The sequence below is a fragment of the Pseudorasbora parva genome, chromosome 20 (assembly GCF_024679245.1).
Source record: "Pseudorasbora parva isolate DD20220531a chromosome 20, ASM2467924v1, whole genome shotgun sequence".
Taxonomy (NCBI): domain Eukaryota; kingdom Metazoa; phylum Chordata; class Actinopteri; order Cypriniformes; family Gobionidae; genus Pseudorasbora; species Pseudorasbora parva.
In genome coordinates this window covers 2923609-2945046 of record NC_090191.1, presented here as the reverse complement: position 1 = coordinate 2945046, position 21438 = coordinate 2923609, and the positions used below count along the sequence as shown (strand labels likewise).

Here is a 21438-nt window from a genome sequence, read left to right as displayed (position 1 = left end):
AAGCACTTGTAAGTTAAAGTAGTTAAGTTACATTCAAGCTACCATTTTGAAAAAGTAGTTAGCTACAAATTACTTTTTTTACAATGACAAATAACTTTGAATTTTGAATGAATAATGTTATACTATTTGGAGTTTCAAGCAATATAATGCAATGTAATTGATTTCAAAGAGTATAGTATGAATTCAGGTTGATTGGGACACTTTTTCCCCAAGTCATTTCAAAGACAAAAACTTAAATTATCATTTGAATAATTTATACCATAAACACAATAATCTAATTCAGCCTACATCTCAAACTGACTGTCAAAGTGCAACATGGCTAAAAATTTAACATCAGTGCAAAAATAAAATATATGCAACTTAAATGAAATATTCAGGAGTCAGGATTAGGTTTATCACCATCAAACAAACCAAATATGGGAGGATTACTAAGTTTGTGTGGGACAATGGCCCTCATTTATCAAAAGTGCGTACACCAAATATCCAGCGTACACCTTGCGTACACCCAAACCCACGGTGACTTTGAGATTTATCAATATGGACGTTGGCGTACAGCACGCTCAAATCCTACGCCAGCTCAGGAGGCGGTGTACGCACGTTTGAGTTAGTGGGAAAATGCGCAGAAAAACAATTCCTAACACCACAAAACGCACTGACAAGGAAATGCTATATCATGATCCACTGTTAAATACCACAACAACAACAACATAGTAATTATCAACTTCAGTGTTTATTTTTGTGCAACATGGACTTCAATATTTAATTTGTGTGATACCAAGCATGTATTCCTCCATTTGCGAGCCTGTGCGCTTTACCTGACGGTTAAGGGTTTTGCCCGGCAGCTGCGACGGACTGGGACAGAAAATAATTCAGACTGACAAAATAATAAAAATGACATTCTACTTCTTTTAAATAATAATAATAATAAAATAAATAATAACACTATTCTTCTTCTAAATAACAATAGGTGTCATTAATAATAAAAATCCTAATAATAAGAAGAATCTTGCAAATTGTCATGTAATTATTAATGTGAATGAATGGTAGGCAACTCCACATCATCATTATCACTATCGTACACCCCAATAGCCTGCATGTGCCGTGATACAAAATTGAATGCTAATTGTTTCAAAATCATTGTTCTGTAAAATAATGCTTTGTGATAATTTATCATCCAAACAGCTTTAAACTGCTGGAGTGCACTTCTCAACCCCCACACTATTAACAGTACTCGTAATTTAAGTCCATATTTTGTTTCTGTTGGTGCCTTTAATCCCACTCTTTAAACTCCCAAATAAAACAATTTCGCTTTTTCCACTTCCTTGGTGATGGTCTCGGTGGGCGCGTCTCAATCATCTCACTAGTTCAGTAGTCAGGGCACTGATCAGGGAGTCAGCCCGTTGACTTATGTCCTAATCACTGCCCTGACTAGTGGACTAGTGAGATGATTGAGCGCGCCCGATCGCCACGTTGGAGAAGTTTCGCTTCTTTGCCGTCTTCCGTGTGTCCATGGCGTAAAATGAGGGCGTGGGGGAGGCGGAGACTTGAATATATAGGGGCGTGTTATTCTAATGATGATCGTTTTCAGCCGTGGCATTTATCAAGGGCAAGTATTGCGTACACCTGGATTGCAGAAGTGCGCACAGCTTTATAAATCAGGAGGTGAGTAGGGATGGGCGTATCGATATGAAGTATCGATATATCGATACTGGTGTGAGTATCAAAAGTATCGATGCTCAAATAAAAATATCGATACTAAGGTGTTTTTTTTTTTTTTTTTAACCAGTAATTTTGTTTATTTAAATGCATACAATACAAATAAACTATGTTAATTGTGTAGTATAGGACTATTTTCCTGCTCATCTTAACCATGATCTGAATGCATGCAAACGCTACAAGACAGAACCAATCGTTCACAGAGAGAGCGTTCGTTCACGGATGACACTATTCAAACAGAACTGCGTTTCCCAAAACTATCATAAGAAACCATAGATGCTTTTGAACACACAGCCCAGAATAATGCTCATCAAAAGACAGAAAAACATAATAGTTTGAGTTATTTCACAATAAACAAATAGAAATTGTAGCCTACATAGTGCAATCACACTCTTTAAATGTAATGTTAAAAGTTGAAATTGATCATGTTCTATGCTGTAACTAATACTAATATAAATAACTATCAGAATGAAAAGGTTGCATTTTATAAGTGCAATGTTCAGTTGTGAAACTGATGCATGTTTTTTTTTTTTTTTTACTACAGTAGGCGTAGTTCAAATAGGCTAGTATTTGTAGATTTCAATGGTTAATTTCACTACTACTAAACATTTTATACATGCGTTAAAAAATTAGGATCTAATAAGTTGCAATTAAGGCATATTGAATGTTAAAATACCTTTCAAATATGTTAAGTGGGTATTTTTACTCTTAGTCATTTAAATAATTTAATATATTTAATAATTTAAAAATATAAGTTTAAAAGTATCGTATCGGTATAGATTTCGGTGATACTGGCCTTGAAAGTATCGGTATCGTATCGAAAACAAAATAAGTGGTATCGCCCATCCCTAGAGGTGAGAGGAGTGTAAGCATAATCTTACGGCAACATATACGCCCGTTTCTAAGCAAGATTGATAAATGAGGGCCAATGTAACATAACATGTCTTTATTTTACATGTCATTTAAATTCAACATCACTGAGCCCAAAGGCAGCAGGCATCATGCAGATAAACGATTTTTGAAAGAATTCTGACCAAGTCCAACTAAAACCCAACAAAATAAATAATGAACAAATAAAACATAAATCAACATGAAATTAGTTCATTTACAGTTTTATGTATTCATTTATATTATATATTAACAATATAACCAATTTACCGAATTATCCAGTAGTTCTCTGAAGAGATGCATTTATTAATATGATAATTAAAAACTAACAGACTGATGGAAATGTGGGACTTTTTATTTTTCTGAATATGCGACGTGCGGGACAAGGGGTGAAAATGCTGTAGCCTACGGTACACCCAAAGCGGGACGGGTGGTCACCCTAAAGATTAGTCTAAAATGGAGGGTAAACTCTCAGCACATGCAGTGATGGAGCGCAGCGTTATGAACAGAACCGCTGTGAGTATCATGAGCTGCTCGCGTGAATGGTGCAGGCACTTTGCTTGCATATTTATTTTCATTTTGAATGGTTTCGTTTAAAAGTGTACATTTCAAGCTTTCTATAGCCTACACGATATATCTCATGTCTGTGAGGCAAGTAGCCTACTGAGTTTTGGTTTATTTACAATGTTGATTTACTGCGGAGCAGCTCATATGAATGAAGCACGTCTGCAAGCTGAGCTTCCGTCACAACGCTCAGCTCCGCTCGTTCTCGCCGGTCGTCAGATTCAGAACCTCAAAACGAAATGTAGCTTTTGGTCGCGCTACTCCGCTACTTGCTGTATAATGTAGTTAGCTACTGGAAAAGCTACACTGTTTTAAAAGTAACTGCGCTACTGACAAGCTACTGAAAAATGTAGTTAAGCTAGTAGCGTCGCTACTGCCCAACACTGAGTCAGTCAGAGTAAGAGTTAATGGCCTTAAAGGTGGGGTAAGTGCTTTCTGGTAACCATTGTTAATATTTCAAATCAAATATCAAACACCAAAACAAACACGCCCCTACCCCCAAAAGTGTCTCGCCCTTAATTTGATAGCTCAGCCCCACACATACATAATAGGGATGTCCCAATCAGGGTTTTTTTGCCCTTGAGTCCGAGTCATTTGATTTTGAGTATCTGCCGATACCGAGTCCCGATCTGATACTTCTATAATACATAAAAAAGAGGTTAATTAAACTTATTTTAACATTAGCCTTATTTTAACATACTACTATTTTAACAAGTAGTAGGGTGATTGAAAAGGATGAGTTTAGAAATATCTGCTTCGGAGAGTGGAGAGAAGGATGGAAAGTTCAATGCATACGGAAATATTGTCTTTTATTGCCTAAAAAATGGTCGGTTTGGACTACAACGAGCTTCTTCCTGGGTTGGTGACATCATAATCCCTTGCTAGTCTCCGCAGATGTGATTTCTGCCTATAATGGGAAGGGGTGTGGCTTCCGGACAACCTGTGCTTGGCACTTCAGCCAATAAAAACACAGGAAACTACATTTGGCCATCTAACCAATCTAAGACCATTGTGTTTTTCAGAGGGATGGGCTTCATAGAAGCAGGAAGCAAACGAGCCGTTCAAAGGACAGTGGAGACAACGGTGTGGAATAAAGGGCAAATATAAGAAAAATACAGCGTTTAAAAAAAAAGAAGAAGTATTAAAACATGTTATACTGCGCCCCATAAACACAACCAAACCTAGAAAAGAAAAAAATGGAACCACCCCTTTAATAAACCCTTATCTTGAGCAAAATAAGCAAACTGGAATTTACTACAATCTATATCTTTTATTTTGAATACATACGAATGTAATTTACGTCTTTTAAGTTTGTCAAGAGATTTAAAGCTCCTTTTTTGAAAAGTGCGCATGTTCGGACGTGCTCTAGTACGTAAGAACGAGCCTATTTAAATATGGAAAGAAAGCAAAATAACTGAGAAAAATAAGAATTAGTGCCATGTCCATATTTTATAGATAAAAAAAAACTGGCATGAATTCGATCACACAATAATTCATTAAAAGCAGTTATTACTCCACCCTCTCTGTGACATTATTAACCAAACGTGGTTGAATGACAATACGTGCACAACAAAACAAATATATAATTTTTGCAACAATAATGTTTCGGGAAACAGTCATGACTAGCTAATTGATTTCCTCAATGATGCAACATACTATGGTAGTTAAGCAGTGAGTAATGTCGTTAGATGGGAAACGCACCCCTGGTTAGACAAAAACAAACTGCAAATTTATAAAAGAACACAATTTATACAGTAGGTTCATATTTAGACATTTATAGTAAATATATATATATATATATATATATATATATATATATATATATATAAATGAGAAACATTGTTTCTGTCACACATATGTGTGTGAAAAATAAAGTTCATTAATGTTAGAAAACGCATTATAATGTTAAGTTGAATACTCAAACATTAATTTAACTGATCTTGTTAAAACTATAACATTGGCTGAACAGTTTTTATTGATTTAAACACTTTAAAAGCTTAAAACACAAACCTTTCTTCAGCAGAATCACAACAGATGCAGGAGCGCGGCGCAGCCTTATGACGTCACATCTCCACTACAAAATAAAAGTCCTGACCTCATGCTGAAGTCACAGATGAGTGTAGACATTCACATAGGAACAAAAAAAAAAAAAAATTCAGTTTAATTCTTCAATACATATTTAAATGCGAGTGGGTCAATGATTTGCTCCAAATAACAACCAACGAAAGAGTTTGAACCACATCTAATATGTGAGATTCAGTCAAATGACAAATGAAATTTAAAATAATAATAATAATAATAATACAAAATAATAAAAATAACATTAAACTAAAAAAATTCTTCAAGGCCACTGTCAGAGCAACCCCGTATCTCATAACACCTGAGCCGAGCCACAGACTGATCGACTCCAAGCCACGGCGCATTGCTGCAGTAATTCAGGCAAAAGGAGCCACAACTAATGAGTGCTGTACATGCTCATACTTTATGTTCATACTTTTCAGTTTGCTGAGATTTCTAAAAATCCTTCCTTTTTTATTGGTCTTTGGGACTTTCCTTAGTTGTCAGTTATAATCATCAAAACTAAAAGAAATTAACATTTGAAATATATCAGTCTGTGTGTAATGAATTGATATAATATACAAGTTTCACTTTTTGAATGGAATTAGTGAAATAAATAAACTTTTTGATTATATTCTAATTATATGACCAGCACCTGTATATTCACAGTGCAAGTCCCTGATTGTACAAGAGAGCTACATTGCATCTGTAAAACAGACAGCGGGTATGATCATTGTTCCTGTTCAGATGCTCAGGTCATAATATAGCTATACAAACAGGAAGATAACACGCCATGGATGGAGATTGGCACTGCATACACCATGGAATGAAGAAAAGAGTATATTTCATGCTGTTGTGATTCAATGAAACTATACGTGTTCATACACAAATGTCATAATCATATTGTATGGTAATTGGTATGCCAAAACATGGGTATGGGGGCCCCCTTCGAATGCGCACTTCTTTTACAGGATTTCGGCATGTGCATGAGGTGTATCCTTCACTGCTGCAGCAACCGCATATATTTTTTTATATTATTGTGCTATGGTTCCTTTTGTGGTCAGGAAGGAAGAAGACAGGGGTCGGCTTGACTGGGACTCGCTTTCTTTATTCAGTATTCTCAAAGCAAAACAACAGACGCTCGATGGCGTGTCTCCATATCCTCGATATGGATCGCTCATATTCACTTCTTTATAGCTGAGGTCTCAGGTTTCTTAGTCAGTCACCCGCAAAGTCCCAGTCCAACTCTCTCTCAACTCTCTCCCGGCTGCGGCTTAAATGCGCTCTCTCCACGCCAATCACTGCAATCAGAAACAGGTGTTCGTCATCTGTGCTTGACCTACTTACCTGCCTCTCTGGATATTTTGGCTGAAGCACTGGTGTACGACAGGGCTGCATGAGTTCACTTTTGTTTATTATTTTTCAATAAATAATATCTGTAACTTTTATGGCATGACAGTGAATCTGAGTAAAACAAAGTTAAGATTTTAAGAAGAGGAGGCTCTTTAAATACAAATGAAAGATGGTTGGGGATATAAGAACTTTTGGGTAAGACTGCCAACCTGACTGCTGTCCAGAAGGCCATCACTGACACCCTCAAGCGAGAGGGGAAGACAGAAAGAAATTTCTGAACGAATAGGCTGTTCCTAGTGATGGGCAGACCGAGGCTTCGTGAAGCACTGACACAGTTGAAGCAAATGTGCCGAAGCTTCGAAACAACACCCGACACCCGTCTCCATGACGCCATCTAGTGGACACTGGCGTGTATTGATCTGAAATAACCTTGACTGTGATCTACTGTTTATAAAAAAAACAAAAAAACACGTTCCCTTTCGGGGAACTCGAGCTGCGTCGAAACGCTGTGAGAACGCCTCTGCGTTAATGCGTCGTGAAGCGCCTGTAGAACCATTCCATCGGAAAAAAGATCGATCGTCGGCGTGATGACGTCATCGACCGGAAGCTATAAAACGTCCGTGAAAACAAACAGGAACTAGCTTCTGTGCCTTCAGTAAGCGATCTGTGTGAACCTGTCTGTCTATTTGGTGTTTTTGTCTGTCTATTGAAAGAGTTTTTCCACCCTTTGTTAAATATTCCATATATTTTACAAAAAAGAGAAAATAAAATAGATAGAGAAATGGCGAGCGAAAGCAGTAACTTTAAGAGGTGTGTTCATCCCTGCCCACGCTACATCACGAGTGGGGATACACACTCTCTTTGTGTTGCCTGCTTGGGAGCGCAGCATGCCCAGGCAGCCCTCGAGGGGGCTGCTTGCGAGCACTGTGAGCGTATGCCACTGAGAACGCTGCGCTCCCGCCGGGCACTCTTCGAGGAGGGTGCCTCGGCTCGTGTTCCCCGCGGCTCTGGTCCCGCTGCTGCCGAGGCAGAGCGGAGGCTGCAGTCGTGGGGTTCACAATTGGATGTTGCGGAGGGGTTTGAGACGGGCGCTGCCTTATCTCTGCCCTCACCCGCTCCATCCAGCGGTTCTTCTCGGGGCTTGGAAGCACGCATTGCGGTTTCTTCCCCCCCGAGAGAGCCGCCGGTGCTCCAACTATCCAGCTCCGAGGAGGTGGACGTTGAGAGCATCGCGACTGAAGATTCGCCACTTCAGTCTCCTGCGAGTGATGAGCTCGTTGAGGTTCTAACGCGAGCCGTGGCCAGATTAAACATTGACTGGCCCGTAGAAAGATCTGAGGCAGGAAAGAGACGTTCTAGTAAATTAGACGAAAGATTCCTGCCCGCTCGCGCTTCAGAACCTCAGCGGCGGGGCCTGCCATTCTTCCATGATTTGCACACCGAGGTGGCAACATCATGGAGGAGACCGGCATCATACCGTGTGTTCAGCCCTCAGACTACGGTCTATAGTAACATCATGGGGCTGAAGCACTACGGCTATGGGGCGATGCCAAAGGTAGAAGAGACGCTTGCGAGCCATCTCTCGCCTTCCTCGGCATCGTCCCTAAAGGCCCCGACTTTGCCCACCAGACCATTGAAAACAACGTCGGCACTGGTGGGCAAAGCGTACTCGGCGGCAGGTCAGGCTGCTGCATGCCTTCACACCATGGCAATTATGCAGGCTTATCAGGCTGACCTGCTCAGGGATCTAGATGGACGCGATGAAGTGGGGGGTGACGTCATAAATGAGCTTAGAACAGCAGCTGATATAACTCTCCGGGCCACCAAAGAGACGGCCAGATGTGTTGGCCGCTCGATGGCAGCATTGGTGGCTACGGAGAGACATTTATGGCTCAACCCCACCGAAATCAAAGAGAGGGAGAAGAGCTTTCTGCTCGACGCGCCGCTGTCTCCTGGTGGCCTCTTCGGTGACGCAGTACACACTGTCACCGAGAGGTTCCAGGAGTCAAAGAAACAAGCTGCGGCGCTGAAGCAGTTTCTCCCTCTCCGAGTCCAGGTCCCTGGGGCTGCCGCTGACATCAGGCAGCCCAAGCCGAGTACGAGCTCAGCTCACAGGGCACAACAAAAGCAGAGCGTCGCCGCTCGGGCTCCCCCTCAGCGCGGGGACCAGGGGCGGCGCTCTCAGACGAAGCCTTCGAGGGGCAGGGCTGATCTGCGGACAGTCCTGATCGCCAAGAAGGCTTCGTCGAAGCGTTCCTGACGCCAGAAGCGTCAGGACGCTGAGGGTGGTTCCCCCCGTAGGGAAACGGTGCTTACCCCTGCCTACGGTACCCGTTTCCCTACGGCACCCTCGGGGGGCCGCGCTGCCAACCCTGCCGCAATGCCGGGGCGCAGTCGGTCTCCGCGGGCCACCCGAGGGTGGTCCGCACCCCCTTCGGGGGGTCCCCGAGCAGTCAAGTCAGTTGTTCCCTGCCGGTCCGCCGCTTCAGGGCACTGTGCTTGTTGCTCAAAATACACCAGAGGCCAGCCTCGAGAGGCTGGTTCCCTTAGTAGATTTTCTAGACGAATGGAAACGTCTATCAAATATATCTCAGTGGGTCCTGCAGATAGTAGAAAAGGGGTATGCCATTCAATTCAGAAGTCGGCCACCTCCTTTCTGCGGTGTCCTACCTACAGTGGTGGGCCCGGAGCAGGCTCTGGTAATGGCACAGGAAGTAGAGACACTCCTGCAAAAAGGGGCTATAGAGAGGGTTTCCCCTCCCAGCAGGGAGTCTGGCTTTTACAGCCGTTACTTCATCGTGCCGAAGAAGGATGGGGGCTTACGCCCGATATTAGATCTGCGGCTATTGAATCGCTCGGTGGCCAAGCTCAAATTCAAGATGCTTACACTCAGACAGATTGTAGCGCAGGTCAGATCGGAGGATTGGTTTGTCACCATAGACCTCAAAGATGCGTATTTTCATGTCTCCATCCGTCCACATCACAGGAAGTTCCTGAGGTTTGCCTTCGGGGGAGAGGCATACCAATATCGTGTACTTCCCTTCGGTCTAGCACTGTCACCCCGCACGTTCACCAAGTGTGTGGATGCAGCTCTGGCGCCGCTGCGTCTTCAGGGCATCCGCATACTGAACTACATCGACGACTGGCTGATTCTAGCGAATACAGAGCAGATGGCGGTTCAGCATCGAGATGCTGTTCTCGCCCATATGTCGAAGCTGGGGTTGAGGCTGAACGCCAAGAAGAGTGTGCTTTCTCCGGCTCAGAGAACCACTTTTCTAGGTGTGAACTGGGACTCGATAATTATGCGGGCGCAATTATCGCCAACACGCATAGCGTCGATCCTGGCAGCCGCCAAAGAACAGAAGCTAGGCCGAGCCGTCACTGTGAAACAGTTCCAGAAACTGTTAGGTCTCATGGCAGCAGCGTCCAACGTGATACCTCTTGGCCTACTGTACATGAGGCCACTGCAGTGGTGGCTCAAAACACAAGGGTTCTCCCCGAGGGGAAATCCGCTCCGCACGATCAAAGTCACGCGGCGATGCCTACGTGCTCTGGTCATGTGGAAAAACCCGGGGTTTTTATCTCAGGGTCCCGTGTTGGGGGCTCATGTTCGTCGCGTAACGCTAACGACAGACGCCTCCCTCACGGGCTGGGGGGCGACCATGAGTGGTCGCTCATCCCAGGGTCTATGGCAGGAACATCAGCGGCACTGGCACATAAATCGGCTGGAGATGCTCGCAGTGTTTCTTGCATTGAAACAGTTCCTGCCCGACCTCAGGGGCCACCACGTACTAGTCAGAACAGACAACACGTCCGTGGTGGCCTATATAAATCACCAGGGGGGTCTGAGGTCTCGTCCGTTGGACAAATTGGCACATCGGATCCTCCTGTGGGCCCAAGGGAAATTGCTGTCAATCAAGGCAGTATATATCCCGGGGGCCCTAAACCAGGAAGCAGACAACCTGTCGAGACAGGGGCCGAGGCCCGGGGAATGGAGACTCCACCCAGAGGTGGTGGAGCTCCTATGGAAGGTTTATGGGAAAGCAGAGATAGACCTGTTCGCTTCGGCAGAGAACTCTCACTGCCCGCGGTGGTTTTCTCTGACCCATCCGGCTCCGCTGGGGCTGGATGCCATGGTACAGGAGTGGCCGAGGCTGCCTCTGTACGCCTTCCCCCCGATTGTTCTGCTTCCAGGAGTTCTGGAGAGGGTACGCCGGGACGGGGCCCAGGTACTCCTAGTGGCCCCGAACTGGCCGACCCGAGTATGGTTTTCGGACCTGATATCTCTCCTGGAAGGCTCTCCGATGGAGATTCCGACCAGGAGGGATCTACTCTCTCAGGCGGGCGGGAGATTCCTGCACCCACGCCCGGAGATGTGGAAACTGTGGGCCTGGCCTCTGAGGGGGCTAGGCTCATAGAGGAGGGTCTCTCGGCCGAGGTCGTAGAGACCATCCTACACTCCAGAGCTCCGTCCACGAGGAAGCTGTACGCTTTGAAATGGAGACTTTTCTCAGCTTGGTGCAGAGAACGCCAGTGGGATCCAGTTAACTGCCCGGTTGGTACAGTGCTGGAGTTCCTGCAGGAAAGGTTCTCTGCAGGGTTGACCCCCTCCACACTTAAGGTGTACGTGGCGGCCTTGGGCGCTGTCCACGTCCCTTGCAGTGGAGTGTCTTTGGGAAGACACCCTCTAATTACACGCTTCCTTCGTGGCACTTTAAGGTTGAGGCCAGTTATGCACTCGAGGGTCCCGGCATGGGACTTGGCCATTGTTTTGAGGGGCTTGTCCGGACCTCCGTTCGAACCTTTGGAGGAGGTTTCGGATAAGTTCCTCACCCTGAAAACTATCTTCCTTTTGGCCATTTCATCTCTTAAAAGGATAGGAGATATTCAGTCCCTGTCAGTAGGGCCCTCATGTCTAGAGTTCGCGCCTGGGATGGTGAAAGCATTTCTGCATCCCAGGCCGGGTTATGTCCCCAAGGTTCCTACGAGCCCACGGGGCCCCATCACTCTACAAGCCTTCTGTCCTCCTCCATTCTTGACGTCAGACCAGGAAAGATTAAATCTGCTGTGTCCGGTGAGGGCACTGGATACTTATGTCCACAGAGCTGCCCTGTGGAGAAAAACTGAACAATTGTTTGTTTGCTTCGGACCCCCTAAGAAGGGGGCTCCTGTATCCAAGCAGAGGATGAGCAAGTGGGTGGCCGAGGCCATTTCACTTGCTTATGAAGCTGCCGGGCAGCCATCTCCTTTGGCTGTCCGGGCACATTCTACCAGGGGTATGGCTGCTTCTAAAGCACTTTTGTCGGGGGCTTCCCTCCATGATATATGTAACGCGGCCGGATGGTCGTCTCCTTCTACCTTCGTCAGGTTCTACGAGCTAGACCTGGCATCTACAGTAGGGGCACAGGTTCTCTCGTAACCGTGTGCGCTTCGGTTTCACACATACGAGACACTTGGTCCTATGGCGATGTGGGTATAAGCGTTCTCACAGCGTTTCGACGCAGCTCGAGTTCCCCGAAAGGGAACGTCTCAGGTTACGTATGTAACCCTAGTTCCCTGAGGGAACGAGACGCTGCGTCGCTCTGCCATACTCCCGGCGTGTCCGTGATCACTTACTTCAGGCTTTATCAGAAGTTAGTTCCTGTTTGTTTTCACGGACGTTTTATAGCTTCCGGTCGATGACGTCATCACGCCGACGATCGATCTTTTTTCCGATGGAATGGTTCTACAGGCGCTTCACGACGCATTAACGCAGAGGCGTTCTCACAGCGTTTCGACGCAGCGTCTCGTTCCCTCAGGGAACTAGGGTTACATACGTAACCTGAGACGTTTTTCACATCTGGCTCACAACTACTTGGTTTTGTAACCTGTAGCCTCCTCATTGTAAATAACTTTAGTTTTTAGTTTTTTTTTGTTGTTGAAAAATTAAGATTATTAAAAGAAATAAAGCCACAATGTGCCATTTGTTACAAAACATTTTTATTCAAAAATATGAATAGCTCTGCTGGTGAAGGACTTAGTCGACTTATATATATATATATATATATACACTCCTGAACAAAATCTTAAGACCAGGGGATGCACTGCAAGTTTTACACATTTCGCAGTTGTGGATCATAACCGGGTTGTAAGCGCTGCTTCAAAATGCCAAAAGAAGAAACAGAAGCAAGAGAAAAAAAATAGAGAGTAGGCAATTTATTGAAAACTGCATTTAAACTGAAACAGGCCGTTCAACAGCTGACCAAAAGTCTAAAACCATAGCCCAAAAATAAATGCACAACAGTACTAAAAGTGTCACAAAAAAAAGACTCAGTAGTGAGTAGCCCCACCGTTCTTGTTGATCACTTCAAAAACTCGTTTTGGCATGCTTGATGCAACTGTTTCCTGTTGCTGGTGGGAATGTTGCTCCATGTGGTGAAGATGGCTTCACGAAGGGCATCCATGGTCTGGAACTGACGTCCATTTTTGTAAACTTCCCTTGCCAACCATCCCCAAATGTTCTCAATGCAATTTAGATCAGGGGAACATGCAGGATGGTCCAAAAGAGCACCGTTATTCTCCTGGAAGAAGTCCTTCATCAGGCAGGCTTTGTGAATTGCAGCGTTGTCCTGTTGAAAGACCCAGTCATTACCGCACAGACGGGGGCCCTTGGTCAAGAGGGATGCCCGCTGCAACAGATCCACATAGCCAGTCGCCGTTTGACGCCCCTGCACAAACTAAAGCTCAATTTCCCATTGAAGGAAAAAGCACCACAGATCATGATGGAGCCTCCTCCTCTGTGCCGCGCAGAAAACAGACGGGATCTCCTTGTCATGCCAGTAACGGTGGAAGCCATCAAGACTGTCCAGGTTAAAATTTTTCTCGTCAGAGAATAAAACTTTCTTCCACTTTTCAATGTCCCATGTTTGGTGCTCTCTTGCAAATTCTAAACGGGCAAGTTTGTGTCGTGGGAGGAGACGTGGCCTTTGAAGATGTTTTTTGTTCTTGAAGTCCTTCTCTAGCAGATGACGTATTATGGTTATTGGGCTGCAGTCAGCATCAGTAAGGGCCTTAATTTGGGTTGAGGATTGACCTGTGTCTTCACGGACAACCCGTCGGATCCTGCGGCTCAGTGCTGGTGAAATCTTTTTGGGTCTACCACTCTCAGGATTTTTTAAGAAATGTAAAATGACTGTCTTACTGTGTCCAACCTCAGCAGCGATGGCGCGTTGCAAAAGGCCTTGCTTGTGCAGCTCAACGATCCTGCCACGTTCAAAGAGAGAAAGCCTTTTTGCCTTTGCCATCAGGAGATCTTGAGAGTATCACTGCTTGAAGGACAATGACATGAAAGCCATATTTTTGTGCAGATTTGACCTTTTTATGGCTATGGTCTTAAACATTTGATCAGCTGATGAACAACCTGTTTGAGTTTAAATGCAGTTTTCAATAAATTGCCTACTCTCTATTTTTTGTCTTTTGCTCCTGTTTTTTCTTTGGGCATTTTGAAGCAGCAATTACAACCAGTTTATGATCCACAAGTGCGAAATGTGTAAAACTTGCAATGTTAAAATTAAGTTAATGGATCATGCATTCTGGGCCAATGCAATACACAATACACACATCTCACTTTATGTGGTGTTTCCAAATGGAAACGCTCCCAACACCAGATGTACGACATCTCTTATGTGGAGCCTCCATATCTATCTATCTATATAGGCTATGTATATATCACTTATGAATATCTTCTATAGCTGTATAATTCTATATATTCTATATTATATATATATATATATCTATATTTCTAATTTAGCCTATATGAATGTGTCACTAGCCTATATCTATCCTAACTATCTGTCGCTATCTATACCTATCAGTCAATGTATCTCATTTAAATCTCGGAGCAGCGTTTCGAAACATCTGCGCTTCAGGATCTCGACACAGCGTCGAAACGTCAGGTTCGCGTCAGCCATCCCTAGCTGTTCCCAGAGCGCTGTATCAAGGCACCTCAGTGGGAAGTCTGGGAAGGAAAAACTGTGGCAAAAAACGCTGCACAACGAGAAGAGGTGACCAGACCCTGAGGAAGATTGTGGAGAAGGACTGATTCCAGACCTTGGGGCACCTGTGGAAGCAGTGGACTGAGTCTGGAGTAGAAACATCCAGAGCCACCGTGCACAGGCGTGCGCAGGAAATGGGCTACAGGTGCCGCATTCCCCAGGTCAAGACACTTTTGAACCAGAAACAGCGGCAGAAGCGCCTGAACTGGGCTACAGAGAAGCAGCACTGGACTGTCATTCGGAAATCAAGGTGCCAAAGTCTGGAAGAAGACTGGACTTCAGGCATTTTGGCACTTCCTTCTCCCCATTTTCAAGTACCCACAGTCAGTGATGGTCTGGGGTGCCGTGTCATTTGCTGGTGTTGGTCCACTGTGTTTTATCAAGGGTAGGGTCAATTCAGCTAGCTATCCGGAGATTTTGGAGCACTTCATGCTTCCATCTGCTGAAAAGCTTTATGGAGATGAAGATTTCGTTTTTTCAGCACGACCTGGCACCTGCTCAAAGTGCCAAAACCACTGGTAAATGGTGGTCCTGATCTGACCACCTACAAATGACAGCTGCAGGCATGCTTCAGAGCCTCAGAAAGCAGCGAATTGAGGGACCGAGAGCAGGCCGGTGACGAGCTAATGAGTGCCAGCTGCGTTCCGCAACGTTCTCGTCTCACGGAGGAGTGACGGGAGCATAAAAGGAAGAGCGACAACAGTGCAAGACGAGAGAAGAACAGGCCTGAACTTAATGTTATGGATTTGTTTACATTTTATTATATGTGTGCAGGCAGTCGTCTGTAAGGTGCTGCCCCTTTACCTTCAGTTAACTTTTACATTTCATATACTTTCAGTTTGCTTATTTTATTTGATTAAAATCTATTGAACGTTCGCCCGGTTCCCGCCTCCTTCCTTCCCATATCTACAAACGTCATTACAGTCATCTAATAGGCTCAGAGCTCAAGTACTTCACTGAAAACAGACTTTCCTTAGCTAGTCCTTCTGACGTTTGCCGCTGGATCTGATGTCTCTGTAGTAGTTATACCTGATATATAAATTGTCTTGTGTAGACCTAACGGCCGATCTTTGGTCTCTTGAATCTATCATTTGTTCCTGGGCAAATAATTTTGGCTGAGGGAAAAGTGAAGTTTCATAACTTTATATATTTAGGATATTTAACTTAATCATCTTAGCTAATAGAGCACTGACTTTGTACGTTTCACTGAATTGCTTGCTTTATTTTTTATTGGATAGCTTCCTATACCTTTACTTATACCTTTATAATGGCTTTTATTGATCATTTAAACTGACATTAACAAGAAGAGGATTGTGTTTTTCATATTTCATTTTATTACAGTGAAGATAATTAGAGTACATCATTCACATATTGCCTGAACCACATATTAACTCTTTCCTCACCAACATTATTTATATATATATATATATATATATATATGCATTATAATATATTGCAAGTTGAAAACCTACTTGGAAATCATGGAGGGGTCTAAAATTGTAATCATAGGTGCATGTCCACTGTTAGAGACAATCTAAAAATAAACAAAATCCAGAAATCACAATGTGTACCTCCTTCCCTCAACAAGAGCATTGAAGATGAGTCGAGGCTGGGTCTTCAACATGACAATGACCCAAAGCACACAGGTTAACCAAGGAGTGGCTCTGTAAGAAGCATATCAAGGTTCTGGCATGGCATAGCCAGTCTCCAGACCTTAACCCAATAGAGAATCCTTGGAGGGAGCTCAAACTCTGTGTTTTTCAGCGACAGGCCTGAAACCTAACGGTTCTAGGGAAGATCTGTGTGGAGGAGTGGGCCAAAATCCCTCCTGTAGTTTGTGCAAACCTGGTGAAAAACTACAGGAAACGTTTGACCTCTGTAATTGCAAACAAAGGCTACTGTACCAAATATTGACATTGATTTTCTCAGGTGTTCAAAATACTTATTTGCAGCTGTATCATACAAATAAATCATTAAAAAAAATCATACATTGTGATTTCTGGATTTTGTTTATTTTTAGATTGTCTCTAACAGTGGACTTGCACCTATGATTACAATTTCAGACCCCTCCATGATTTCTAAGTGTGAGAACTTGCAAAATAGCGGGGTATTCAAATACTTATTTTCCACACTATATAAGTTGCAAAAGTTGCAACTATATAAGTTTCTAAAGTTGCAATCCACCGCCAGGGGTTTTGATAATTTTCACAAAAATATGCCGGCCAATAGATGGCCCTATTTCCATAGCATATGCTTCTGCTTACATATGATCACTTGTTTTACTCTATCTTCCTCACGTGTGTTTTGATCAGGAGATTCTGTACTCATTCAGAAGAAGGCTTCTCTCCAGTGTGAACTCTCATGTGTTCCTCAAGGTATCCTTTGTGATTGACACTCTTTCCACACTGTAGGCAGGTGTAAGACTTCTCTCCAGTGTGAATTTTTATGTGTTCCTCAAGGTTTCCTTTTCGAGTGAAACTCTCCCCACACTATTGGCAGATGAAATCCTTCTATCCAGTGTGAGTTCTCATGTGTTGCTCAAGCCTTCCTTTATGAGTGAAACTCTTTCCACACTGTTGGCAGGTGTAAGGCTTCTCTCCAGTGTGAATACTCATGTGGGCTTTAAGATGCCCTTTATAATTGAAAGTCTTTCCACATTTTAGGCAGGTGAAAGTTTTCTCTCCAGTGTGAATACTCATGTGGGCTTTAAGATGCCCTTTTCGTATAAAACTCTTTCCACACTGTTGGCAGGTGTAAGACTTCTCTCCAGAGTGAATTTTCATGTGTTCCTCAAGGTTTCCTTTTCGAGTGAAACTCTTTCCACATTGTTGGCAGATGAAAGGCGTCTCTCCAGTGTGAGTTCTCATGTGTTGCTCAAGTCTTCCTTTGTGAGTGAAACTCTTTCCACACTGTAGGCAGGTGTAAGGCTTCTCTCCAGTGTGAACTCTCATGTGGGCTTTAAGATGCTCTTTTCGAGTTAAATTCTTTCCACAATCTTGGCAGGTGTAAGCCTTCTCTCCAGTGTGAATTCTCATGTGTTCCTCAAGGTTTCCTTTTCGACTGAAACTCTTTCCACACTGTGGGCAGGTAAAAGGCGTCACTCCTGTGTGAACTCTCATGTGTTCCTCAAAATTTACTTTATGAGTGAAACTCTTTCCACACTGAGGGCAGGAGTAAGGCTTCTCTCCAGTGTGAATACTCATGTGGGCTTTAAGATGCCCTTTATGATTGAAAGTCTTTCCACATTGTAGGCAGGTGAAAGGCTTCTCTCCAGTGTGAATTCTCAAGTGGGTTTTGAGACTCCCTTTTTGAGTGAAACTCTTTCCACACTCTTGGCAGGTGAACGGCTTCTCTCCAGTGTGAACCCTCATGTGGACTTTAGGGTGTCGCTTTTTGATTAAACTCTTTCCTGCCGTTTGGGTGATTTTTTGTGAGGAAATCTTTTTAGTCTGTGTGCAACTAAAAGATTTTTCTCCAGTTATGAAATCATGATGTTGCCCATTCATATCTTTCTCTTCCATTTCATTTAGTTCTTAACTCTCCACTTTCAGAGCCGTCAGATCTAAAAGAGACAAAAAAAAACCAGTTTAATCGCACAAAACAACAGAAATCAAGATATTAAAACATTTAAGGCATCAAAACCGAAAACATGTTAGCTAGATCCTATACCAGAGCAACAAAAAGAGGGGTTACATTTAATCTCATTACCTTTTCTCAACATTTGTAACCATTTCCATTCATTAGGACAATTTCCAAACTCATCATGTTTGGATTCTATTTGTTTAGGACACTGCCAGAGGTGTTATTAAAGTGGTTTGGAATATAGTTTGGAGAAAATATCTAATTGCGATTTGATGCAGATCACAATTAGTGACAGATATTGCAATTTGAATATATTAATATAATTCATTAATTTTATTATTGATATGTTAAATAATAAAATATAAATTATATAAATTAAAAAATATAAATTAAAGAACCACCTCAATCGATTTATTCTGTGATTGATTGGATTCGGGGCAGCCCAAGGTGTTTCTAATCACTGTTTGTGAAATACAGACCAACCGCTTCATGAACACAGGATATGCAAACTAACGTTACATATTTCAACTGGATAAAGTTTTGATGGATGACAGTTGTAATGAAGGTAAAGACAATTGCAGTGACATACATTAGGCATGCACGTGTCCGAAAAAAAGTTGTAGTATTGTTGAAGTAACAATAAACTACAGTGTTTGTGTCCATTAACATTAAATCTCATAGGCTATTTTCTGTCAGTATTATTTGTAACAAAAATTATGAAATAATACCATGAATATAGTAATATAAATATATCTATAGTCCAATGGGAAACACTTTACTACATGTTATACATTTATTCATATTTTTTAAATAAAAAGTTTATACTTTTAGCCTTTTTCCATGAAGTATAAACTACTGTCTTTGTATTCATTGATATTAAGCATGATCAATAGGCTGTGTATACTATATGAACAGAAAAGTGACTTTATTTAGAAGTATTGTTGTTAAATTTTTTAGACATCGATCCAATCAAAATCCATGTGAAAACAGCTTATAATTAACAAAAGAAAATTACATATATGGATAGCGCAACTATGACTGTTTAAGCCCCGCCCCTCACTTCTGTGGTTCTGTGGATGGATTCTGGATTCTATTGGTCCGTGGCGCAAACAAACCGTGTATGTGTGCTCTCTGGTCACTGAAAAAAGTTTTGTTTGGATGATGATTGTAATGAAGGTAAAGACGATTACAGTGACATGCAGGAGTCAAACATAGGCAGGGGTGAGTAGGTTAATACTGATGCCCAAACAAACCGTGCATGTGTGCTCTTGGCTCACTGATCGCTATAACATCATATTTCTGCATGAACACAGTTCAATATATTTATGTAGTTGTCAAAATTAATGTACTGTGAGTGTTTTATAAAGGATGCTCACCGAAGAAGTGTGTTTTGGAGAAGTTTGTGAGGATCAGTAGTGTTTATGTACACATGGGCATCAGCTCCATGATTGCTTGTTCTGACAGAAGAACTGGTAACTGTTGACATCGGATGACTTCAGATTGCTAAATTCCTATACATTCAGAAATATTTTATTTTTCATTTGTATTGTAGTATGTTTATTAATTATGAATGGATTTGTATAGTAGTTATTTGCGATCCTTTGGCATCTCCCTGTGGTCTTAAGTCGAGTTGAATTGTGCTTGTTTGTACTTATTGTACTTACAAAGTACTTTTAAGTTGTAAAGAACATCTGTAATGTATGTTTGCAAAAAACCAATACGGACAGTTAATCCCCAGAAGCGATAGGCCCGCTTTTTTTCTTATCGGTGCCAAAGAGACTCAAATAACTCTGGCGGTTTTTATAATTCTGGCAAGTGTTATACATCGTTATAATCTGTCAAGTTTCTATTATTTTTTGTGTTAAGTCACAATAAACACAAATTGTTGTGCTTCTTCCAAAATTAAGAAAAGAAAAAACATGATGCACAATCTGCAGCCTCTCTGTCAAAGACGTCTAATCTGATGCTTTTCAGAAAATGATCTGTAACTTGGTGAAAACTTATCACAAACATAAGACATATGTCATGATGAATCACTAAAAACATATTTGACCCTAAAATACCCTTAAATAGAACCAAAAAACTGGCCAATTACCTAGTTATTAAACAACTGAAAGAAAGACTAATCCTGTCCAAATACAGATTGAGTGACCATGATCTAGAATCTAGATATAGAGACAGGAAGACCTAGACAAACATGGACAGAGAGAGAGCAGAGGATCTGCAGACACTGTGATCTACAGCAAACACTCTCTACTCATCTGTACTAAATATCACAATGTAAGAGAAATATTTCTGGCCAGATTTGAAACACTGACTCCATCATTCACTGATACTGAGAAAATGTCCTTTATGCTTGGAGAAGATGCGAGCAAAGCCGCACTCAGGGCACAATATGTGTTAGCCATTCACAATGTTAGAGACAGTTAACTCTAGAGAGACCCGCTTCATTTAATCACTTCTTTAGATGGATTTGATTGACTTATTTACTATGGTACATGTGACATTATCTGTATATACACTCACCTAAAGGATTATTAGGAACACCTGTTCAATTTCAAATTAATGCAAATATTTAATCAACCAATCACATGGCAGTTGCTTCAATGGATTTAGGGGTGTGGTCCTGGTCAAGACAATCTCCTGAACTCCAAACTGAATGTCAGAATGGGAAAGAAAGGTGATTTAAGCAGTTTTGAGCATGGCATGGTTGTTGGTGCCAGACGGGCCGGTCTGGGTATTCACAATATGCTCAGCTGCTAGGATTTTCACGCAAAACCATTTCTAGGGTTTACAAAGAATGGTGTGAAAAGGGAAAAACATCCAGTAGGTGGCAGTCCTGTGGGTCAAAATGCCTTGTTGATGCTCGAGGTCAGAGGAGAATGGGCCGACTGATTCAAGCTGATAGAGGAGCAACTTTGACTGAAATGCTGCCTGGTCTAATGAGTCTCAATTTCTGTTGAGACATTCAAATGATAGAGAATTTGGCGTAAACAGAATGAGAACATGGATCCATCATGCCTTGTTACCACTGTGCAGGCTGGTGGTGGTGGTGTAATGGTGTGGTGGATGTTTTCTTGGTGTACCTTAGGCCCCTTAGTGCCAATTGAGCATCGTTTAAATGCCACGGCCTACCTGAACATAGTTTCTGACCATATCCACCCATTTATGAACACCGTGTACCCATCCTCTGATGGCTACTTCCAGCAGGATAATGCACCATGTCACAAAGCTTGAATCATTT

The 21438-nt window shown here is 42.6% G+C and overlaps 1 pseudogene; it reads right to left on the bottom strand.

Annotated features, from left to right (window-relative positions):
• Positions 1 to 16110: 16110 nt before the first annotated feature.
• The window catches only part of LOC137049299 (gastrula zinc finger protein XlCGF57.1-like), a 41085-nt pseudogene continuing 35757 nt past the window's right edge, over positions 16111 to 21438 (bottom strand).